At 38.2% G+C, this 25,492-nt stretch overlaps 1 protein-coding gene and 1 non-coding gene across 3 annotated transcripts in view; both read right to left on the bottom strand.

Annotated features, from left to right (window-relative positions):
* ASIP (agouti signaling protein) overlaps window positions 1-25,492 on the bottom strand; it is a 177,591-nt gene that overhangs the window by 91,480 nt on the left and 60,619 nt on the right. The window lies entirely within an intron of this gene.
* On the bottom strand, window positions 1,619-1,726 carry LOC146395271 (U6 spliceosomal RNA). The gene has a single exon (XR_014832978.1). It is a non-coding gene; the product is annotated as a U6 spliceosomal RNA (small nuclear RNA).

Genomic DNA, 25,492 nt, shown 5'->3' with positions numbered 1-25,492 from the left:
TTTATTCCAGATGTGCTTGAAAAGAATGTATAGTCTTTAGTTCGGGGAGGAGACTTCAATAAATGGCAATTGGGTCCAGTTGGTTTACATTGTATTATTCATGGATTCTTTACTTATTTTATGGCTACCTGTTCTATCAATTACCAAGAGAAGGGTGTTGAGAACTCCAACTATAATTGTGTATTGTTTGTTTTTCCTTCCATCCACCAGGTTTTACTTTATGGATTTTTTTTTTGCCACACCCATAGCATGTGAAATTTCCCTGGCCAGGGATTAAACACATGCCAGGGTAGCAACCATAACCACTGCAATGACAACACTGGCTCCTTAATCCACTGCACCACAAGAGTACTCCTTACTTTATATACTTGGAAACTTTGTTATTATATGAATTCACATTTAGAACTGTATCTTTTTAACGAAAGACATTTTATCATTAAGAAAGCTTCCTCATTATGGAAACAGTACAGAGGTTCCTCAGAAAACTAAATATAGAACTAGTATATGATCCAGCAGACCCACTCCTGGGCATATATCTAAACAAAACTATAATTCAAAAAGATACATGCATGGAGTTCCTGTTGTGGCTCAGCAAGTTTAGAACTCAACTAGTATCCATGAGTATGTGGATTCGATCCCTAGCCTTACTCAGTGAGTTAAAGGATCCCACATTGCCACAAGCTGTGGTGTAGGTCACAGACATGACTTGGATCTGGCATTGCTGTGGCTGTGTCATAGGCTGGCAGCTGCAGCTCTGATTTGACCCCTAGCCTGGGAACTTCTGCACTTCCAGGTGTGGACCTAAAAAGGAAAAAAAAAATATATATATGCACCCGTATGTTTACTGCAGCACTATTCACAATAGCCAAGACATGGAAGCAACCTAAATGTCCATTGACAGATAAATGGATTAAGAAGATGTGGTACACATATACAGTGGAATACTACTCAGACATTAAAAAGAATGAAATAATTCCATTTGCAGCAACATGGGTACAACTAGAGATTATCATACTAAGTGAAGTAAGTCATAAAGAGAAAGACAAATACCATATGATATCACTTACATGTAGAATCTAAAATATGGCACAAACAAAACAGAAACAGACTCATAGACATAGAGAACAGACTTGTGGTTGCCAAGAGGGCAGGAGGAGGAAGGGGGATAGACTGGCAGTTTTGGGTTAATAGATGCAAGCTACTACATTTAGAATGGATAAGCAATGAGGTTCAACTGTATAGCACAGGAAACTATAATCTCTTGGGACAGACCATGATATAAGATAAGAAAGCAATTGGGTATGTGTATATATTTATATATGTCACTTTGCTATAGAAATTGACACAACATTGTAAATCAACTATACTTATAAAAGAAGAAAAGTTCCTCTTTATTTATCCTAAAATCTACTTTATTAGATATTAATATAGCCACTTTAGCTTTTTTATGATTACTAATAGTATTGTGCCTATTTTTCTTTTTAAAAATGATTTTTATTTTTTCCATTATAGCTGGTTTACAGTGTTCTGTCAATTTCTATTGTACAGCAAAGTGACCCAGTCACACACATACATATATTCTTTTTCTCACATTATCCTCTATCATGTTGCATCATAAAAAAATCTGGAACACTCCATGAATTGCGTGTCATCCTTGCACAGGGGCCATGCTAATCTTCTCTGTATCGTGCCAATTTTTTAGTATATGTGCTGTTGAAGCAAGCACCTATTTTTCACTCTGTATTCTTATATATGTGTATCTATTATAAACAATATATAGTTTGGTTTTACTTTTTCATCCAATCTGATATTGGTTATATTTTGCCCATTTGTATTAATTTATTAATTTTCTAACACTATATAATAAATTACCACAAATTTAGCCGCTCACAGTTCCATATGCTGACGCAGTATAGCCAGATTAACTACTAAGGGTCTCACAGAGTTGAAATCAAGGTTTTTGGCTGTTTGCATACTCATCTGGAGGCTTGATGAAGGAAGCGTTCGCTCACAAGCTCATTCAGGGTATTAGCAGAATTTAGTTCCTTGCAAGTATAGAATTGAATTTCCCATGTCCTTGCTGGTTCACAGTGGTGGCTCCTCTCACCTCCTGGAGGGCGCATGTATTACTTCTCTTGTGGCCCTCTCACACCGTGGAAAATAGCAAAAGGCCAGCTGCAGAATCCCCCTCACATTTCAAATTACTCTCATTCCTTCTGCCACCAGAGGGAGAAAATTCTCTTAAAGAGCTCATGTGATAAGGTTAGGCTCACCTGAATAATATCAAAATTTTAAGGTCAACTGATTAGTAATCTTTTTTTTTTTCTTTTTGCCTTTTCTAGGGCTGCTCCTGCGACATATGGAGGTTCCCAGGCTAGTGGTCGAATTGGAGCTATAGCCACTGGCCTACACCACAGCCACAGCAACACAGGATCTGAGCCACGTCTGCGACCCACACCACAGCTCACGGCAACGCCAGATCCTTAACCCACTGAGCAAGGCCAGGGAACGAACCCGCAACCTCATGGTTCCTAGTCGGATTCGTTAACCTCTGAGCCACGACGGGAACTCCAATAGTCTGCATCTATTAACCTCAAGTTCCCAATCCATCCTGCTCCCTCCCCATCCCCCTTAGCAACCATGAGTCTATTCTCCAAGTCCATGATTTTCTTTTCTGTGGATAGGTTCGTTTGTGCTGTATATTAGATTCCAGATATAAGTGATAATCATATGGTATTTGTCTTTCTCTTTCTGACTTACTTCACTCAGTATGAGAGTCTCTAGTTCTGTCCATGTTGCTGCAGATGGCATTATTTTGTTCTTTTTTATGGCTGAGTAGTATTCCATTCTGTACATATATCACAACTTCTTAATCCAATCATCTGTCAATAGACATTTAGATTGTTTCCATGTCTTGGCTATTGTGAATAGTGCTGCAATGAATATATGGGTGCATGTGTCTTTTTCAAGGAAAGTTTTGTCTGGATATATGCCCAAGAGTGGGATTGCTGGGTCATATGGTAGTTCTATGTATAGTTTTCTAAGGTACCTCCATACTGTTTTCCATGGTGGTTGTACCAATTTACATTGCCACCAACAGTGCAAGAGGGTTCCCTTTTCTCCACACCCTCTCCAGCATTTGTTATTTGTGGAATTATTAATGATGGCCATTCTGACTGGTGTAAGGTGGTATCTCATGGTAGTTTTGATTTGCATTTCTCTAATAATCAGTGATGTTGAGCATTTTTTCATGTACTTGTTGGCCATTTGTATATCTTTTTGGAAAAATGTCTATTCAGGTCTTTTGCCCATTTTCCAGTTGGGTTGTTGGCTTTTTTGCTGTTGAGTTGTATATAAGCTGTTTGTATATTTTATAGATTAAGCCCTTGTCAGTTGCATCATTTGAAATTTTTTTCCCGTTCTGTAACTTATCTTTTTGTTTTCTTTTTGGTTTCCTTTGCTGTGCAAAAGCTTGTCAGTTTGATAGGTCCCATTGGTTTATTTTTGCTTTTATTTCTGTTGCTTTGGGAGACTGACCCAAGAAAACATTTGTAGGGTTGATGTCAGAATGTTTTGCCTATGTTCTCTTCGGGGAGTTTGGTGGTGTCTTGTCTTACATTCAAGTCTTTAAGCCATTTTGAGTTTATTTTTGTGCATGGTGTGAGGGTGTGTTCTAGTTTCACTCATTTGCATGCAGCTGTCCAGACTTCCCAGCAATACTTGCTGAAAAGATTGTCTTTTTCCCATTTTATATTCTTGCCTTCTTTGTCAAAGATTAATTGACCATAGATGCCTGGGTCTATTTCTGGGTTCTCTATTGTGTTCCATTGGTCTGTGTATCTGTTTTGGTACCAGTACCACAGTGTCTTGATTACTGCGGCTTTGTAATATTGCCTGAAATCTGGGAGAGTTATGCCTCCTGCTTGGTTTTTGTTCCTCAGGATTGCTTTGGCAATTGTGGTTCTATATAAAATTTTGGATTGTTTGTTCTAGTTCTGTGAGAAATGTCATGGGTAATTTGATAGGGATTGCATTGACACTGTAGATTGCTTTGGGTAGTATGGCCATTTTTACAATGTTAATTTTTCCACCCCAGGAGCATGGAATATCTTTCCATTTCTTTATATCCTCTTTAATTTCCTTGATTAATGTTTTACAGGTCTCAGCATATAAGTCTTTCACCTCCTTGGTAAGGTGTATTCCCAGGTATTTGATTTTTTCGGGTACAATTTTGAAAGGCATTGTATTTTTGTATCCCTTTTCTAATATTTCATTGTTAGTATATAGAAATGTGACTGATTTCTGGATGTTAATCTTATATCCTGCTACTTTGCTGAATTTGTTAACCAGTTCAGGTAGTTTCTGGGTTGAGACCTTAGGGTTTTCTATATATATTATCATGTCATTGGTGTATAGTGACAGTTTTACCTCTTCTATTCCTATTTGGATGTCTTTTATTTCCTTTGTTTGTCTAATTGCTCTGGCTAGGACTTCCAACACTATGTTGAATAACAGCGTTGAGCATTCATGTATTTTAAATCTGTTTTACTTTAAATAATTTAGACCTGCCAGCATTTTTTCATATATTTGAAGGCCATTTTTATATCATGTGTGTGTTGTGTGTGTAAAGTCTGTTTAGGTTGTTTCTCATTTTTCTTTTTCTCATTTTCAGGTTTTTGTTCCTTTGCCACTCATTTTTTTTTTTTTTTTTCTTTTTAGGACCACAGGTAGGTATATGGAAGTTCCCAGGCTAGGGGTTGAGTCGGAGCTGCAGCTGCCAACCTATGCCACAGCCATAGCCACAGCAATGCGAGATCCGAGCTGCATCTTCAGCCTACACCACTGCTCGCAGCAATGCTGTATCCTTAATCCACTGAGTGAGGCCAGGGATTGAACCCGCATCCTCATAGATACTAGTTGGGTTTGTTTCTGCTGAGCTGCAAGGGAACTCCTGCCATTCAATTTTTAATAATTCTTTATACACTAGGGATATTAGCCCTTTGTGGTATCCATAGCAAATATTTTCATCCTATATATGAGTTGTGTTATGACTTTAAGGAATATTTTTTTTCTGGTCATGAACAACTTTAAAAATTTTATGCAGGAGTTCCCATCGTGACTCAGCGGTTAACGAACCCAATTCGTATCCATGAGGACATGGGTTCAATCCGTGGCCTTGCTCAGTGTCTTAAGGATCCTGTGTTGCCATAAGCTGTGGTATAGGTTGCAAACACAGCTTGGAGCCTGCATTGCTGTGGCTATGGCTACAGCTCCCATTCGACCTAGGGAACCTTCATATGCTGTGGGTGTGGCCCTAAAAAGACAAAAGACAAAAAAATAATAAAATTTAAAAAATAAAAATTTTATGTAGTAAAGTTTATCAATTTTTTAATTAAAAAAAGTTTTTTTTTTTTTTTGTCTTTTTAGGGCCACACCTAAATGGAGGTTCCCAGACTAGGAGTTGAATCAGAGACATAGCTACTGGCCTACATCACAGCCACAGCAATGCCAGATCTGAGCCGCATCTGCAACCTACACCACAGCTCATGGAAATGCTAGATCCTTAACCCACTGAGCAAGGCCAGGGATCAAAGCCATGCCCTCATGGTTACTAGTCATATTCGTTTCCACTGAACCACGAAAGGAACTCCTATCAATTTTTTTAATGATTTTCATTTTTTCCATTATAGTTGGTTTTTCATTATAGCTGGTTTACACTGTTCTGTCAATTTCCTACTGTACAGCAAAGTGACCCAGTCTCTCACACACACACACACACACACACACACATATATTCTTTTTCTCACATTATCCTCCATCATGTTCCATCACAAGTGACTACATACAGTTCCCTGTGCAGGATCTCATTCCTTATCCACTTCAAATGCAACAGTTTGCATCTATTAACCGCAGACTCCCAGTCCATCCCACTCCCTCTCCCTTGGCAACCACAAGTCTGTTCTCCAAGTCCATGAGTCTTTTCTGTGGAAAGGTTCATTTGTGCCATATATTAGACTCCAGATATAAGTGATATCATAATGGTATTTGTCTTTCTCTTTCTGTCTTACTTCACTTAGTAAGAGAGTCTCTAGTTCCACCCTTGTTGCTGCAAATGACAATATTTTGTTCTTTTTTATGGCTGAGAAGTATTCCATTCTGTACATATATCACATCTTCTTAATCTATTCATCTGTCAATGGACGTTTAGATTGTTTCCATGTCTTGGCTATTGTATATAGTGCTTCAGTGAACATACAGGTGCATGTATCTTTCCAAGGAAAGTTTTGTCCAGATATATGCCCAGGAGTGGGATTGCTGGGTTATGCAGTAGTTCTATATTTAGTTTTCTGAGGTACCTCCATTCTGTTTTCCATAGTGGTTGTACCAATCTACATTCCCACCAACAATGTAGGAGGGTTCCCATTTCTCCACACCCCCTCCAGCATTTGTTATTTGTTGACTTATTAATCTTTTTAAATTGCTCTGAATTTCATCATAGTTAGGAAACTTTTTGCTACTTTCAGGTTTAAGAGGAACTCTACTGATACGTGATTTCTACTAATATATGATTTCATTTTTTACACTTAGGTCTCTAATCCACTTGGAGTTTATTCTTATTATGCCATTAGTTACAGATCTAATTTAATTTTTTTCCAAATGGCTGTTAAGACCTAATATCATGTATTAAAAAAGTCCATCCTTGATTGAGTCATCTTTGACTCATAACTTGCCTTTATTTTCCCACCAGGAGCTATGTATTTTGAAGGCTTCCTCTTTAAATTACTTTACTTTAGGAGTTCCTGTTGTGGCTCAGTGGAAACGAACCCAACTAATATCCATCAGGACTCGGGTTTGAAACCTGGCCTTGCCCAGTGGGTTAAGGATCCAGCATTGCCTCAAGCTGTGGCATAGGTTTCAGATGCTGCTTGAACTCGGTGTTGCTGTGGCAGTGGTGTAGGCCTCAGCTGCAGCTCCGATTTGACCACTAGGCCTGGAAACTTCCATATGCTACAGGTGTGACCCTAAAAAGAAAAACAGTTTTCATTTTTGATGAGGTCTAATTGACTTGGTTTTTCTCTGATTGCTTGTGCTTTTGGTGTCATATCTAAGAAACCACTGTCTAATGCAAGATCAAACAGATTTTAATCTTATTGTTCTAAGAGTTTTATAGCTTTAGCTCTTACCTTTAGGCTTTTGAACCACATTGAGTTAATTTTTACATGTGGTGTGAATTATGGGCCCTACTCTTTTTACATGTGGTGTGAATTATGGGCCCTACTTCATTGTTTGCATGCGGATATCCTGTTGTTCCAGTACCATTTGCTGAATGATCTTGGCACTCTTGTCAAAAATCAGTTGATTTTGGCCATAGAATCTTACAATAGAATGTTTCCACTTTCTCTCCTCCTGCCTTTTGGCACTTTTTCATATTTTACTTCTAAATATGTTATAAATCCCATAATACATTGTTATTATTTTTTCTTTAAGCAGTCAATTATTTTTAAAGAAATTAAGATAGGGACAATCATTTATATTTACCCACATGGTTATCATTTCTGATGCTCTTCGTTCATATTATAGAATCAAGTTCTTCTGCCTGAAGAAGTTCCTTTACAGTTTTGTTTTGTTCTGTTTCTTTTTTAGGGCTGTACCCATGACATATGGAAGTTCCCAGGCTAGGGGCTGAATTGGAGCTTCAGCTGCCAACCTGTGCCACAGCCACAGCCACACTAGATCCAAGCTGCATCTGCAACCTACACTGCAGCTTGTGGCAATGCTGGTTCCTTAACCCACTAAGCAAGGCCAGGGATTGGACCCATATCCTCATGGGTCCAATGTTGGATTCTTAACCTGCTGAACCACAAAGGGAATTCCTGTCAGCTTTTGTCTTTTAATTTCTTTATTTCACTTAATTTTGAAGAATATTTTTATTGGATATAGAATACTGAGTTAGGTTTTTTCTTTCTGCACTTTAAAAACTGTCATTCCATTGTTTTATGGCTTATACTGTTTGTGATAAGTCAGCAATTCTTAATCATTATTACCCTGTATATAATGTATCTTCAGGTTTTTGTTCTTATTTTTTAGTTCAGAAATTTGATTACCACAGTCTTGACTACTTTAATTATGTAGTAAGTGTAGAAATTAGGTAGACTGATTTCCCTACTTTATTCATATTTTGAAATTGTTTTGGCTATTCTAGTTCCTTTGCCTTTCTATATAAATTTTAGAATAATCTTATCTGTCTCTACAGAAAAAAAAACTTGTGATATTTTGATAGAAATTGAATTAAACTGAGTTTAATTTGAGAAGAACTGACATCTTTACTATGCAATCTTGTAATCCTTGAAGATAGTATATTTCTCCATATATTTAGATCTTTTATTTCTTTTAACAGTTTGTAGTTTTCAGCATGGTTTGTTAGAGGTTTATCTCTAAGTAGTTTCTTTTTGTTTGTTGTTTTATGTATTTACAAATGGTATTGTAGTTTTTTGTTTTTGTTTTTTGGCTGCACTTGTGGCATGTGGAAGTTCCTGGGGCAGGGATTGAACTTGAACCACAGCAATGACAATGCCTGGTCCTTTACTGCTAGGCCACCAGGGAACTCTTAAAGTTTCATTTTGTGTGTGGGGGGATAGTATTATAGTTTTGATTTTGGTGTCCATATGTCCAAAGTCAGTATACAGAAATAAACTTGATTTTTGTATATCTTGGATCTTGTAATCTTGCTGAACTAACGTAATAGCACCATGATTTTTTTTGTGTGGATTCCTTGGGACTTTATACATAGACAACTATATTGTATGCAAATAGGGACAGTTTTATTTATTCCTCTCCTATCTATATGTCTTTTCATTCCTTTTCTTGCTTTATTGCAGTAACTAGAACTTCTGGCACTATGTTAAATAAAAATGGTGAGAGAAGACATCCTTGCCTTATCGTAGAGGAAAAGATTTCATTGGTCACTGTAGGTATTTTATTACATAACATGACAGTCTACCGGTATCTTCATTTTACCAGTTCTGGTGGAGCGTAATAACTTTACCTCTCTTGTTCATAATAACTGTTTGGGACATTAGGCAAAAAGAAAACAAGGGACTTCATCACTGTGTCTTTCCTCAGGTCCTGAGGTCCCTAGTCAGTCTGCTTTTTTCTTTCCATCTTTCAGTCTTCTAATATTTGTTTTATATGTAATACCCAGTGTTTTTAGCTGTACTTAGTGAGAGGAATAGAGAAAAGTACATCTGCTCCATCTTTCCAAAAGTGGAAATCCTAGATAGTTTATTTTTCAGTTCTTGAATTTCTATCTCCTTTATCATATTCACAGCTTCTTCTATGTCCTTGAACATATTTATAAAAACTTGTTTAAAATCCTTGCCTACTGTTTTCATCATACTGTTTTGTCATTTTGGGGGTCTATGTATTGATTTGTTTTTTCCTTGTCATAGGTTACATTTTCCTGCTTCTTTGCCTATCTAGTGACTTTTTATTGTATTTGGATATTATGAAGGCTATATTGTCGAGTGTTTGGATTTTGTTGTCTCCTTCAATAGTATTGAGTTTTGTTCAAGCAGATAGTTCTTTTCCTTTTTTTCTTTTCTTTTTTTTTTTTTTTTTTGGTCTTTTTAGGGCCTCACCAGCAGCATATGGAGGTTCCAATCGGAGCTATAGGCACCGGGCTACACCAGAGCCACAGTAACACGAGATCCAAGCCACGTCTGCCACCTGCACCACAGCTCATGGCAATACTAGATCCTTAACCACTGAGCAAGGCCAGGGATCGAACCACATCCTCATGGATACTAGTCAGGTTCATTAACTGCTGAGCCATGATGGTAACTCCTCTTTTCCTTTTTTTTTTTTTTTAAGTAGTAATTTACTTGAGGATTGTCTTCATCCTTTTGAGGCATGTTTTCAAGTTTTGTTAAAGAGGCTCTAGAATAATCTTTTTGCTATTACTAGGTTATTGAAATTCCTAAGGCAAGATCTTTCGGGGTCTCCAGTGAATGCCAGGATGTTCAACAATGTCCCTTCACTCTGGCTTGTGGGAGTTTGAATATCTCCTACCCCAGTGTGATCTCTGGTAGTTGCTATTCTTTGTTCAGTCTAGTAGAATATCACCCAATACATGTAAAACTAAGTAGCTTAATATTAGTAGCAAAATAGCAAGGATTCAAGGGGATCCCTGTGTAGACATCAAGTGTTCCCTCTTTGAATAGATATCTTTTCCATGGTATGTCATCCCTAAAAAACCAGCTACCTCATAACTTTGAATTCTAATATTTGTTTCCTCGGCTTGGTGAGATCATCAGACTCTGTTTGGTCCCCCTCCCTATGCTGTAGCTGAAAATTACCTCCATGCAAAATGCAAGAGCAATCATGAGGTTTATCTTTTTTGTTTCCTTTCTCTCAGGAATCACAGTCCTTGCTGCCTATGTCCAACATCTAAAGACATTTATTTCATACATTTTGTCCTGTTTCATATTTTTTATTGCAGAAGAGCTAATTGAATACTATCACTCCATTATGGTCACTGTGCAAATCCTGTTTTGTGTTTTGAAAAGACAAGTTTGGCTGCTAGAGAATGGATTAGTTAGGATGTAAGATTATAAGCGATAGACCTGTTGGAAGTCTATCTAGAGTCCAAAAAAGAGATGATGGACTAGTTTGGAAATAAAGGTATATGAAAGAATAAGATAATGCTTATTAGTTAGAAATCCAATAGGTTTAAACAATGTTTTAAATAATTTATTTGAAATGAAAAAAATCACCTCTTATTTTGCTTTCTACTTTTACAAGTATTCTTTTTTTTTTTTTTTTTGGCTTTTTAGGGCCATACCCATGACATATGGAGATTCCCAGGCTAGGGGTGGAATTGGAGCTGTAGCCACCGGCTATGCCACAGCCATAGCAACATGGGATCCGAGCCATGTCTGCTACCTACACACAGGTCACGGCAAAGCCAGATCCTTAACCCACTGAGTGTTCAAGGAAACAACACTAGATTCCAGGTCTGCAGACTGCTAAAAGTTTTATAAGTGCTGCTTTCAAACTGGCTGGAACTATCATGTCAAATGACATGGGAGTCTTTAAAGTCTTTAGAAGTTTCTACTTATGGAAAAAATAAAGTCTCCATTCAGGAAGTCTTTGTGTTGAAACTGAATGAATCCACTGTTCCTACCTAAAATTGGGCTCATTATTATCCTTGAAAGAATTAAACTTATTTTATTTGATGGGCCTTTCTTCAAAAGACTTATAGTAGGTCCTGGAAAAATGGATCCTATCCCCCAAAGCATGATGCTTCTATAGTACCATAGCTACATAGATGAGAGGTTATTTTAATTGTTAAAATGATTTAAAAGTCCATTATAATGGCCTTACAATTTCATTTTTGCTCTCATTTGTCACTGTCCTCTTGTAACTCAATGAATAACATTCTTTTGATTATTGTTTTATATTAGTTGCCCCACATAATCAAAAACCAAGACATGCTGTAGGCAAAATTGTGGAGTCAGTGGATTTTGCTCCTCAACTTCATTTTCTTCCTACCCCCTCATCTTTTTTTTTTTTTTTTTTTTTTTTGTCTTTTTAGGGCCGCACTCGCAGCACATGGAAGTTCCTAGGAGAGGGGTCGAATCAGAGCTGTAGCTGCCAGCCTACGCCAACAACGTGAGATCTGAGCTGCATCTGCGACCTACACCACAGCTCAATACAACACCGGATCCTTAACCCACTGAGCAAGGCCAGGGATCGAACCTGCACCCTCATGGATGATAGTCGGGTTCGTTAACCAATGAGCCACGACAGGAACTCCCTCATCTTTTTGTTGAGGCTGTTTTTCCTTCTTTCACTTATGAATAAGCAAAGTCTTTTTTGATCAAAAAGGCTGCATCACAACATAGTCATCAGACCTTTGCTTCAGTCCTACCCAGCCTTCTGGACTGGCCTTTTGAAACTTTGAGTAAAGTCTTAGGAGCAATAGTAATAATCTCAATAATGTAATAAGAGTTAGAGGAAATAATATATGTAGAGTGTATAGCACACTGCCTTGCACATAATAGGTGCTCCCCTGTTTCTTTTTTCTTTCATTTTGTGAACATGGATAAAGGTATGATTAGAATTGCTAAAAAAAAAAATAAAAAAAATAAAAAATAATAATAATAAAAAAAAAAAGAATTGCTCTCAGTAGTTTCAGTGGGATGAATGGGCAGTGAAGGAGTATAACATAACAGGAATCAGTTTACTTCTTTTCAGGAACCATTGTTTTATTCACATTAATCTCTGAGTTAAATTATGCTTCTTGCTTCAGTCCCTTGCAAGTGAAATGACACAGTTCCTCTTTCTTTTTTTTTTTTTAAATATGGCCACACTCACAGCATATGAGCCAGGGATAGAATCTGAGCTGCAGCTGCAGCAATGCTGGATCCTTTAACACACTGCACCACACCAGGGACAAAACCTGCCCTTCTGCAGAGACCTAAGCTTAACCCACTGTTCCACAGAGAGATGCAGGTTCGATCCCTGGCCTTGCTCAGTGGGTTAAGGATCCGGTGTTGCTGTGAGCTGTGGTGTAGGTCAGCAGCTACAGTTCCCATTAGAACCCTAGACTGGGAACCTCCATATGCCTCAGGAGCGGCCCTAGCAAAGACAAAACAAACAAGCAAACAAAAAAAACTATTTGATTTTAATTGCATGGAAGATAATTGGCCCCAACTGGTTTGTGAAAGATTCAGAAACAAAAGAACAGCAAGGAAAAATAAATAATGATTCAAGAACTGTTTTAAAGCAAGACAATGAGTTTCATTTTAACCTAACGTATTCCTTAAAGCACAATTTTCCTGCAAAGTAGGAAATATTTCAATTACAGTTTTTTAAAACTGCTTTGGACTTTTGGTTAAAAAGCTGTAAATATATCAGATTTTTATTTTTTATATTTTTTTTGTCTCTTTAGGGCCGCACTTGCTGCATATGGAAGTTCCCAGGCTAGGGGTTGAATCAGAGCTGTAGCTGCTGGCCTACACCACAGCCACAGCAATGCCAGATCCGAGCCTCGGTTGTGACCTACACCACAGCTCACAGCAACGCTGGATCCTTAACCCACTGAGTGAGGCCAGGGATCAAACCCACGTCCTAACAAATACTAGTTAGGTTCGTTACTGAAATGACGGCAACTCCAATATACCAGATTTTTTAAAGTGGTCTCCGATAAAACCTTAATTCTCTTCTTTATTAAAGGATTTTATATTTCCCTGTTCTTTGACTGAAGAGTCTCATCATTTAGGTATGAAAACATCTGCAAATGCCTTAAGTCTTGGATCAGTAAGTCTTAGATTAAACTGATAATCAAAGTCTTAGTCTTACAGTAAGTCTTAGATTAAACTGATAATCAAAGTCTTTCTCTAAAATCCCACTTTTATCAAATCTTTACTGTTATTCCCAGGGACCAGCAAACTTTCTATAAAGGTTTTGTGGACCATAAGGTCTCTTTAGCAATCACTTAATTCTGCCTTCACTGGAAAATATCTAGAAGTATATAAAGAAGTGGGGATGGTGGTGTTCCAATAAAACTTTACTTACACAAACAGGAGGTAAGCCAGATTTGGCTGGCCTGCCTGCTGACCACAGTTTGCCTACTCTTGATCTAATCAAATCCAAAAGCCTCACTCTGGCATCTCATCAGGACTTTTCATCATTTGTCTCTACCTAATCTTCTATTGTTCCTCAACATTTAAATCTAGTTTCAGTCTGTAAAGAAAAAAAATGTTGCCTGTGATTCCAGTTCTACGAGGATAAAGTTATTAGCCACTGCAGTCCTACGGACAGTGTACCCTGAGGGGAATACAGGATGGAGAGAAACAGGAAGCATTCTGTGCTTTGGCTATGCTGGCCCCTAAATAGTTAAGATATATATCTAAGGAAACATTTCAATGACTTCAAATTCTTGCATCTTCCTGTACATAGAAAAGCACTGAAATCATTAACTTAAGATGTCTGTTCTTCGTGATCAGCAGTAATCTTTTTATACTTGACTATATGTTTTTCCTAGCAACAAACTTCTTATATATCCTGGCTCCTCCCCTATCTCTTCGAGATCTGGCAACAGAAGCTTCTGGATTTTCAAAACCTGGATCTGTCCCTGGGCTCACTACAAGGCCTAGCACAAGGTTGGTACAGCACAGATTGCTTTGTCTCCCAATCTCTGTTTTCCTTGTTGGAATGCTTGCCTCCCAGGTTGTTGCATGAGGGAGAAATACACATTTATCTTGTTTAAGTAACTGTTTTTGGAGTTTTTCTATAATAGCAGCTTAGACTTTCCACTCTAAACTGGTCCAGTAAATGCTCAAAAATATTTATTAAACTAATTGTGGCCATTCACTAAGAAATAGATCGGTTAAGACCTGCTATATAGAACCATTCAGCTCCTCATCTAACCAAAGTAATTGTGCTACATTTGCATTTTGTAGAATAAAAAGTGATAGGATATACTTACATAATAAATGTATATGTGGTTATAACACAAAACATTTTGTGTTTTGGGGAAGGCTATTTACTATTTTTTTTTTTTTTTTGGTCTTTTTAAGGGCTGCACCTGCAGCATATGGAAGTTCCCAAGCTAGAGGTCAAATTGGAGCTGTAGGCTATCCCCCTACACCACAGGACAGCAACAACAGATCCGAGCCACGTCTGCGACTTAACACCACAGCTCACAGCAACACTGGATCCTTAACCCACTGAGTGAGGCCAGGGATGGAATCCGAGTCCTCATGCGTACTAGTTGGATTCATCACTGCTGAGCCATGATGGGAACTCCGAGGTCTTTTTTTTTTTTTTTTTTTTTTTTGTATTTTTGCCATTTCCAGGGCTGCTCCTGCAGCATATGGAGGTTCCCAGGCTAGGGGTCGAATCAGAGCTGTAGCCGATGGCCTATACCAAAGCCACAGCAACGTGGGATCCGAGCCGTGTCTGCAACCTACACCACAGCTCACAGCAACGCCGGATCCTTAACCCAGTGAGCAAGGGCAGGGATCGAACCTGCAACCTCATGGTTCCTAGTCAGATTCGTTAACCACTAAGCCATGATGGGAACTCCTTCGAGCTCTTTCTTAAAACAAACAAAAAAGCCCAGCCTTATTCAGACATAATTTATCTACCAAAAGGTTCACCAGTTTAAAGTGTACAATTCAATGGTTTTTAGTATATCTAGAGAGTTTTGCAACAATCGCTATAATCTAGTTTTAGAGTATTTATTTATTTGTTTATTTATTTATTTATTGTCTTTTTGCCTTTTCTAGGGCCACTCCTGAGGCATATGTAGGTTCCCAGGCGAGGGGTTGAATCAGAGCCATAGCCACCAGCCTATGCCAGAGCCACAGCAACACAGGATCCGAGCTGCATCTGCGACCTACACCACAGCTCACGGCAACGCCGGATCCTTAACCCACTGAGCAAGGCCAGGGACCAAACCTGGGACCTCATGGTTCCCAGTCGGATTCGTTAACCACTGTGCCACAATAGGAACTCCAAGTTTTAGAGTATTTATATCATTCCCCCAAAGATACTTTATACCTATTAACAACCATTGTCACTCCCCCTTACCCTTCTATGCACTCCCCAGCCCTAACCAACCACTAATCCACTTTTGGTCTCTGTAGATTTGTTTATTCTGGATATTTCATATAAATGAAATCATACCACAATAGTGTTTTGTGTCTGGATACTTTCTCAGCATAATGTTTTTAAGATTCATCAATGTAGCATGCATCAGTATTTCATTTCTTTTTATGGATTAATACTCTGTTGTATGAATATACCAGATTTTGTTTATCCAATTTTTAGCCGGCGGACATTTGGGTTGTTTCTGCTTTTGTTGCTATGCACACTCATGTACAATTTTTAGTGTGGATATGTGTTTTCATTTTTCTTGGATAGATACCTAGGCATAGAATTGCTGGTTCATATGAACTCTGTATTTAACATTTTGAGGAGCTGCTTAACTGTTTTTCAAAGTAGCTGCATCTATATCTCTTTGTTCTAATACCTTAGGTTCACACACAAAAACAAAAACAAAAACTATGGCTCATTAGCCGGGACTGTGGATAGAAAATAGATACTGGAGAGAAAATAGATCTCCAAGTGTGAACTAAATTAGCCATGTGGTTGAAATTCATACTACCTATACAGTTCAGGAATGCTGAATTGAGAAATTAACAAATTAAAAAAGTAAAAAATTTAAAAAGTAAACAAACAAACAAACAAAACCCCCCAAAAAACAACAGCAACCCATAACAAAACATTTAAAAAAGAGAGAGAGAAATTAACATAAAGTGAGTTCAGAACTGGTGAAATCCAGAGGGCTTCATGGACTGGGTGAACTTAAAGGTCTATACCTAGATAAACTATAATTTAGGAGTAAAAGCAAAGGAAATGTATTTAAAGACTTACAGGGACTTAGAACATTTACCATCAAAACAATCTTGCTGAAAGACCTATTGAGGAATGTACTTTAAGGAGAAAAATGAACAAAGTTTTCATTGATGGATCAATGGATAAGGAAATTGCAAGGACACACACACACAGGAGGAATATTATTTAGCCATAAAAAGAATAAAAAACCTTGCTATCTGTGCTCACATGGATGGACCTCAAGAGCATTATGGTAAGTTAAATAAGTAGATAGGGAAAAACAAATACCTTATGATCTCTCTCATACATGGAACCTAAAAACAACAACAGCAAAACAAGCTCACAGATACAGAGAACAGATTGGCGGTTGTCAAAATTGGGGGTCGGGGTAGATGTAGGAGAAATGGGTAAAGGAGGTCAAAAGGTAAAAAGAAAAAAAAAGGCAATGCCAGTGATACCTGATTTACCACTGCATTGTCAGAACTAAACTGTCTTTCATAGTAGGTGAACAAACAATTTTTGCTGAATGAATTAGCCAGTCAATTCTTGGTTTAAAAAACAACAAAACAAAAGTGAACCAAGAAGGAAATAAAGAAGTGTAAGAAGCAATGGCGAAAAAAGGTTTTTAAACTATGGAGTTCTTGGAATTCCTGTTGTGGCTCAGTGGTTAATGAACCCGACTAGGATCCATGAGGACGTGGGTTTGATCCCTGTCCTGGCTCAACAGGTTAAGGATCTGGCATTGCTATGAGTTGTGGTGTAGGCTGGCAGCTGCAGCTTTGATTCAGTCCCTAGCCTGGGAAGTTCCATACGCCTCAGTTCGGCCCTAAAAAAAGAAAAAGGAAAAAAAGTTGTTAAAATATTTTGATAAATGAGCATACTATGAGACTAGAATACTCTTCTTTTCCAGCTGCCCCCACAGCATACGGAAGTTCCTGGGCCAGGGATCAGACCCGGAGCTGTGACCTGCTACACAGCTCCAGCCATACAGTATCCTTAACCTACTGCATCAGACCAGGGATGGGAACCAACACCTCCACAGAAGCAAGCTGGATCATTAACCCACTGCGCCACAGTGGGAACTGCTGAGACTAGCATACTCTTTAATTAATTAATTAATTAATTAATTTTGTGCTTTTTAGGGCCGCACTGGTGTTATATGGAGGTTCTGAGGTAGGGGTCGAACCACAGCCACAGAGCCACAGCAACATGGGATCTGAGCTGCGTCTGTGACCTACACCATAGCTCATGGCAACACCGGATCCTTAACCCACTTCGTGAGACAAGGGATCGAACCCACAACCTCGTGGTTACTAGTCAGATTCAGTTCTGCTCCATGACAACAGAAACTCTGAGACTAGCATAATCTTGAAGCTAAAAATCCAACAAGGACAGCGAGAGAAGAAGAAAAAAATTATATGCCAATCTGATTCATGAACATACTTGCAAAAATCCCAAATAAAATATAAAGGAATCAAATTCAATTTCACTACCAAGAAGGATTTTTATCACAGGAATGGTTCAACATATTTTTTCCCCCTTTTTTGGCCACACTCGTGGCATATGGAAGTTCCTGGGTCAGGGACTGAATCCAAGCCGAATTCAATCCACCCCAGGCTAGGGGTCTAATCGGAGCTGTAGCCACTGGCCTACGCCAGAGCCACAGCAACGCAGGATCCGAGCCGCGTCTGCAACCTACACTACAGCTCACGGCAACGCCGGATCGTTAACCCACTGAGCAAGGACAGGGACCGAACCTGCAACCTCATGGTTCCTAGTCGGATTCGTTAACCACTGCGCCACGACGGGAACTCCTATATTACATATTTTATATATTATATACATTCTTATAATAGATATATGTTCTTTTTAATATTCTTTTCCATCATGGTCTATCCCAGGAGATTGGATATAGTTCTCTGTGCTATACAGTAGGACCTTGTTGTTATCCCTTCCAAATGTAACAGTTTGCATCTACTACAAACTCCCAGTCCATCTCACTCCTTCCCTCCTCTCGCTTGGCAACAACAAATTTGTTTTCTATGTCTGTGAGTCTGTCTCTGCTTTGTAGATAGGTTCATTTGTGCCATATTTTAGATTACATATATAGATATCATATGGTATTTTTTTGTTTTCTTTCTGACTTACTTCACTTAGTATAATAATCTCCAGTTGCAGCTATGTTGCTGTGAATGGCATTATTTTGTCTTTTTTAATGGTTGAGTAGTTTTCCACTGTATATATGTACCACATCTTCTCAATCCATTCATGTGTCCATAGACATTTAGGTTGTTTCTATGTCTTGGCCATTATGAATAGTGCTGCTATGAACACAAGGGTGCATGTATCTTTTAAAATTATAGTTGTGTCCAGATACACTCCCAAGAATGGAATTGCTGTGATCATATGGTAATTCTGTTTTTAGTTTTCAGAGGAACCACCATACTGTTTTCCATAGTGGTTGTACCAATTTACATTCCCATCAACAGTGTAGGAGGATTCCCTTTTCTCCACATCCTCTCCAGCATTTGATATTTATAGACTATTTTGTTGTTATTTTATTTTTTATTTGTAGACTTATTAATGATGGCCATTCTTACTGGTGTGAGCTAGTACCTCACTGTAGTTTTGATTTGCATTTCTTTAATTAGTGATGTTGGGCATCTTTTCATGTGCTTATTGGCCACCCATATGTCTTCTTTAGAGAAATGTCTATTTAGGTCTTCTGACCATTTTTCGATTGGGTTGTTTGTTTTTTTGTTGATGGGTTGTATGAGTTGTTTGTGTATTTTGGAGCTTAAGCCCTTGTTGGTTGCATTATTTGCAAATATTTTCTCCCATCCCGTAGGTTGTCTTTTTTTTTATGGTTTCTTTTGCTGTGCAAAAGCTTGTAAGTTTGATTAGGTCCCATTTGTTTATTTATTTATTTTTATTTCTATTGTCTTGGGGGACTGACCTATGAAAGCACTGTATGGTTTATGTCAGAGAATGTTTTGCCTATGTTCTCTTCTAGGAGTTTTATGGCATCATGTCTCATGTTTAAGTCTTTTAGCCATTTTGAGTTTATTTTTGTGCATGGTGTGAGGGTGTGTTCTAATTTCATTGATTTACACACAGCTGTCTAATTTTACCCTCACTGCTTGCTGAAGAAACTGTCTTTTTTCCATTTTATTTTCTTGGCTCCTTTGTCAAAGACTACTTGAACAAAGGCGTCTGGGTTTATTTCTGGGCTCTCTATTCTGTTCCATTAATCCATATGTCTGCTTTTGTACCAATACCATATTGTTTTGATTACTATAGCTTGCAGTATTGTCTGAAGTCTGGGAGAATTATGCATCCTGCTTTGTTTTTTTTTTTCCCCCTTAAGACTGCTTTGGTAATTCTGGGTCTTTTATGATTCCGTATAAATTTTCATTGTTCTAGTTCTGTGAGAAATATCATGGGAAATTTGATGGAGGTCACATTAAATCTGTAGATTGCTTTGGAGAGTATGACCATTTTAACAATATTAATTCTTCCAATTCCAGAGATAGCTTTCCATTTATTTGAATCCTCTTTAATTTCCTTTATTAATGTTTTATAGTTCTCAGCATATAAGTCTTTCACCTCCTTGGACAGGTTTATACCTAAGTTTTGTTGGGGGAGTACAATTTTAAATGTTTTTTTTTTTTTTACATTCCTTTTCTGATATTTTATTGTTAGTATACAGAAATGCAACCAATTACTAAATGTTAACCTTGTATCCTGCTACTTTGCTGAATTCATTTACCTGATCTAGTAGTTTTTATGTGGAGTCCTTAGAATTTTCTATATATAGCATCATGTCATCTGCATATAGTGACAGTTTTACCTTTTCTCTTCCAATTTGGATATCTTTTATTTTTTGTTTTCCCTATAAGGATGCAAATTTCATGATAAAATTTTATACTTTTATAGTACCCATTACATGGCCAATACTATTATAATTTGGGGTTAACATCTTAGTCTCATCCACTACTACTGAGTCTCCAAGTGCAGCACATTCCTGTCAGAGAGCAAAATCCTTCTCCCATACAATCAGATTCAGGGTGGTTAGGGTGATATAATACTTTGATGACTGGGACATATGTCTTTATAAGGGTATATGCCTTTCCCAATCCACTTCAGAATCACTGCTTGATTGGGAACTCACTAATGGCACTTTTTATGAATTTCAATCCAGTTAAATAAATTTAATGAAATCATATTTCTACTCACCTCAATATAGTTGGTCTTAAACATTAACTCTATTAATTTGTAAATCCCTAGCCTATGCCTTCTCCATCCACTTGGGGCATGTTCCACAAGCCCAATGGTAGTGAATGGACCACCGGTTTATGCCTGCACACTGTTATATCTGTGCAGACAGTCTCTAAATATGTGTACAAAATATGCCTAATTATTTGCAGGAATGAATACACACTCTCAGTGATTTTCTTTTCTAACAATTATCAAAAGAACTCCTATCTTTTTTTGGTGAATGGAACATGTTGAATGCTCATTCATAAAAGAACTGTCACATATTTAAGACATTCAGAAAACATTGCCATTCTCAGGCATTTTAGTGAGTATTTTTGATGCTAAATAATATCATTTTAATAGCTTTCTTTCTAAACACAAGGATCAACTGAAATTTTTCATGAATGTCAATAAGTTAAAATTTTTTTGTTTGGTCCAAAATATGCTAAAAATTAAACAAAGCCAAATATAAATGTATCAACAACAAACAATATCTTGTATCGAGAGAAAACTTTTCTGGCTTCAGAAAAGAGTTTCTCTTCAATCTCAACATATAAGTGTATGACAGTAGATTTCTGGGGAGTTCCCTGGTGGCCTAGTGGTTTGGATTCAGTGCTTTCACTGCTGCAGCCGGGTTCAATCCTTGGTCTGGGAACTGAGATCCCATATCAAGCCACTGCACACCACAGCCAAAAACCAAACCAAAACAAACAAAAACAACAAAAACCCAACAGAGTTCACACGCTGTTGGGCTGTTATTAAATAAAAATAATTTTAGATGAAAAATTTACTCCTCTGAAAATAGGTACTGAGCTATGCAGCAAGTACTGTAGAGAAGACAGTCCCTTCCTTTCAAAAATTTAGAGATTATTGGGAACCACAAATCAATAAATCAACTAAAGGAAGGGCTAAGGCAATAGCACATGAAAAGGCACAGAGGCCAGAGATAAGACAACTCTTTCCACAAATAGTTTCATGTGGTTAGAGAATGGGAGCAGCTGTGGTAAGGGGAGGTACTGAGGTTGGAGAGAGGAGAAAGGGTTGAATATGCATGCTAAGAGATTTGGATTTTGTTCAGTGATCAGTGAAAAACTCTGGCGGTGAAAAGAAGACTGATGAAGTAAATCAGAGGTAAGGAGATTAGTTGGAGGCTATTTGTAAAAATCCAGCTAAGACATAACAGGGACAAACCTGGAGGAGTTCCCATCATGGCTCAGCAGAAGCAAATCTGACTAGTATCCATGAGGCAGGTTCTATCCCTCACCTCGCTCACTGGGTTAAGGATCCGACGTTGCTATGAGCTGTGGTGTAGGTTGCAGATGTGCCTTGGATCTGGCCTTGCTGTGGTTGTGCTGTAGGCCAGTAGCTACAGCTCCAATTCAGCCTCTAGCCTGGGAACCTCCATGTGCCATGGGTGCAGCCCTAAAAGGACAAAAAAAAAAAAAAAAAAAAAAGGCCAAACCTAAGGCAGGGGGGATGAAGAACAGGAGTTAAGCCTTTCTCTTTATCTAGCTTTAAGAAATTCAATTATGATTTGCCTTAAATTATTTACAATTAAAACATTACTCCTACACATATTTTTGGTAACTTGCCAGATAACATTTTCATTAAAAAATATGAATGTATCAATTCCTTAATTTTGAACTTTTTAGGAATTCTATTAACAATAGACAAGACATTGAAACAACCTAAATGTCAATCAACAGACGAATAAATTAAAATGTGGTGTATATACACAATGGAACACCACTCAGTCATAATAAAGAATGAAATAATGCCATTCACAACATAGATGCAACTAGAGATTCTCATACTAAGTGAAGTAAGTCAGAAAGAGAACGACAAATACCATAATATCACTTATATGTGGAATCTAAAATACAGCACAAATGAAACTATCTGTGAAACAGAAACAGACTCACAGACATGCAGAACAGAGTTGTGGTTGCCAAGGGATGGGGCAAAGGAGAGGAATGGACTGGGAGTTGGGGGTTAGTAGATGCAAACTATTACATTTCGAAAGGATAAACAATAAGGTCCTACTGTATAGCACAGGGAACTATATCCAATCTCCTGAGATAGACCATGATGGAAAAGAATATTAAGAAGAATATATCTATACATATGTATAATTGAGTCACTTTGCAGAAATTGGCACAACATTGTAAATCAACTTTAATTTTAAAAAAGAATACAAAAGAAATGTCTGATAGGAAGATATGTATCTTGAGATCTCAAATTCTAGAGATTAATACAATTTGAGTCATCAACTTGTATATGGGAATTGAAGCACTGAGGGTGGGTGAGATCACTCAAAGTGAGTATATGAAGCTGGAAGAAAACAGTGAAGTCATTATTATATCACTACCACAACCACTTATTAATGCTTTTTACTGTATGCCAGACATTGTGCCAAGTACTATATATATACACATGTATATATACACATATGTATATGTATATGCATATAATATGAAATATATATCTATATAATTGAGTCATTTTGCTGACCAGCAGAAATTTGCAACATTGTAAATCAACTATACTTTAATTTTAAAAAATAAAAACAATAAATAAAATCTCCTTACTACCAGTCTAGGTGATTTAGGTGGCAAAGAAATAACTGTCACAGGATGTCAGCTAAGAAGGATTATGGTGTGAATATGTCATTAAATGTTAATTAAAATAGCACCAAATAGGAGTTCCAGTCATGGCTCAGCAGTTAACGAACCCAACTAGTATCAATGAGAACATGCGTTTTATCCGCGGCCTCATTCCCAGTGGGTTAAGGATCCAGTGTTGTCGTGAGCTGTGGTGTAAGTCATAGACGTGGCCTGGATACTGCATTACTGCACCGGAGCTGCAGACTCTGGCCTACACCTACACCAGAGCTCACGGCAATGCCGGATCCTTAACCCACTGATCGAGGCCAGGGATCTAACCTGTGTCCTCATGGATCCTAGTCAGATTTATTCCACTGAGCCATAACGGGAACTCCTGGCCTGGTTTTCAAGGCTCTTCATAAACTGGTCTTAACTTCCCCAAACTAATTTTTCTCTATAACCATATACTATATCAATGATGATTAACTTTGACCATTAGCTTCCCAAACTAATTTCAAATGCAGCCTTTCAGCTTGAAGGGTCTGAGAAACTTATTTAATCTGCTGTAAGGGAAATATTCCTCTCTTATTCTGATTTGATGTATTTCTTTGGTTAAATGTTTATCATCCTTTCTGGGAAAATGTAGGCTCCACAAGGGCAGGAACGGTATTTACTTTGCTTACTGTGTATCTCCAGTGCCTGGCACTCAATATTTACTGAATGAATGAATAAAAGAATGGCTTAAAGCACTAGAAGACTGTAGGATTGGAATGGCCAGACAGTGAGTAGGGGATAGGAGGAGTACTCTAGACTGAACAAGAGCAAAAGTTGAGGTAATATTAAAGATTATGCTTTCTGAGGCTTAAGGGGAAATTAGTTTTATGGGCATTTGTTTACAGAATAAATGGTCAGAACTAAGAAAGGGGCAGAATTAGAACAGTACTCAAAGAAGATAAACATGGCAGTAACCTGAAGGATGGATTAAGGTGGATGGGGCTGGAGCCAAGGAACTGATCAGGAAAGCCTGGGTGGAGTCAGTGGCCCTGAGAATAGACCAGAGGTAACTCATTGGGGAGACAATGCAGAGGTGGAATCCATTGCTCCTGACAAGTGACAGAAGAGTCAAAGTGGCTCCAAGGTGCCTGGCTATGAAAACTGTCACAGAGGTGTTGATGGTAAGAGGAAGAGCAGTAACAGAAACAGGGAACACATGAACCACACAGGTCACCAGATCTCCAGGAAAATTCACAGAGTTAAAAAAAGAACTATGGTGGTGGAGTTCCCGTCGTGGCTTAGTGGTTAACGAATCCGACTAGGAACCATGAGGTTGCGGGTTCGATCCCTGGCCTTGCTCAGTGGGTTAAGGATCCAGCATTGCCGTGAGCTGTGGTGTAGGTCGCAGACAAGGCTCGGATCCCACATTGATGTGGCTGTGGCGTAGGCTGGCAGCTACAGCTCTGATTAGACCCCTAGCCTGGGAACCTCCATATGCTGCGGGAACAGCCCTAGAAAAAGGCAAAAAGACAAAAAACAAACAAACAAACAAAAAAAACTATGGTGGGAGTTTCCGTTGTGGAACAGCAGAAATGAATCCAACTAGGAACCATGAGGTTTCGGGTTTGATCCCTGGCCTTGCTCAGTGGGTTAAGAATCTGGTGTTGCCGTGAGCTGTGGTGTAGGTTGCAGACAAGGCTCAGATCTGGAGTTGCTATGGCTGTGGTGTAGGCTGGCAGCTGTATCTCCAATTAGACCCCTAGCCTGGGAACCTCCATGTGCCGTGAGTGCATCCCTAAAAAGCCAAAACAAAACAAAAAAAGACCCCACAAAAAACAAACAAAAAAAACCGCACCACACCTATGGTGGAATGTCAAGAAAAACTCAACATCCATCTATGAAGATAAATAAAGTTTATGCTAGACACTTAAGTTAGATTTTATCCCCCTGAATCTCTTTATCCTCACCAGGGATCAAGTTAACCCTGATCTCATGGGTTTCAAATGTTAGCAATTATTTCAGATCAGACCATACCCAAGCCATTAGTCGGTATTAACTATAAGGACAGGAGAAACAAGAAAAGAATTTTTTTACTGAGCTCTTCCTGAGATTTGCTATGTGAGTCTGCTTTAACGAACTCCATGATGAATTATTTCCTGTCTCAGGACTAAAACATGGTATTTCTTCTGCCTAGACTACTTTCTCCCCACTTCTCAGGACTCTTACTCATCCTT

Source organism: Sus scrofa, chromosome 17 (assembly GCF_054392235.1).
Source record: "Sus scrofa isolate SSC_HxYL_T2T_F1_AM1 chromosome 17, Sscrofa_HxYL_maternal_Yorkshire_Landrace_v2.0, whole genome shotgun sequence".
Classification (NCBI taxonomy): Eukaryota; Metazoa; Chordata; class Mammalia; order Artiodactyla; family Suidae; genus Sus; species Sus scrofa.
Note: the sequence above shows the minus strand (reverse complement) of the source record. Positions and strands in the feature narration are given on the sequence as shown.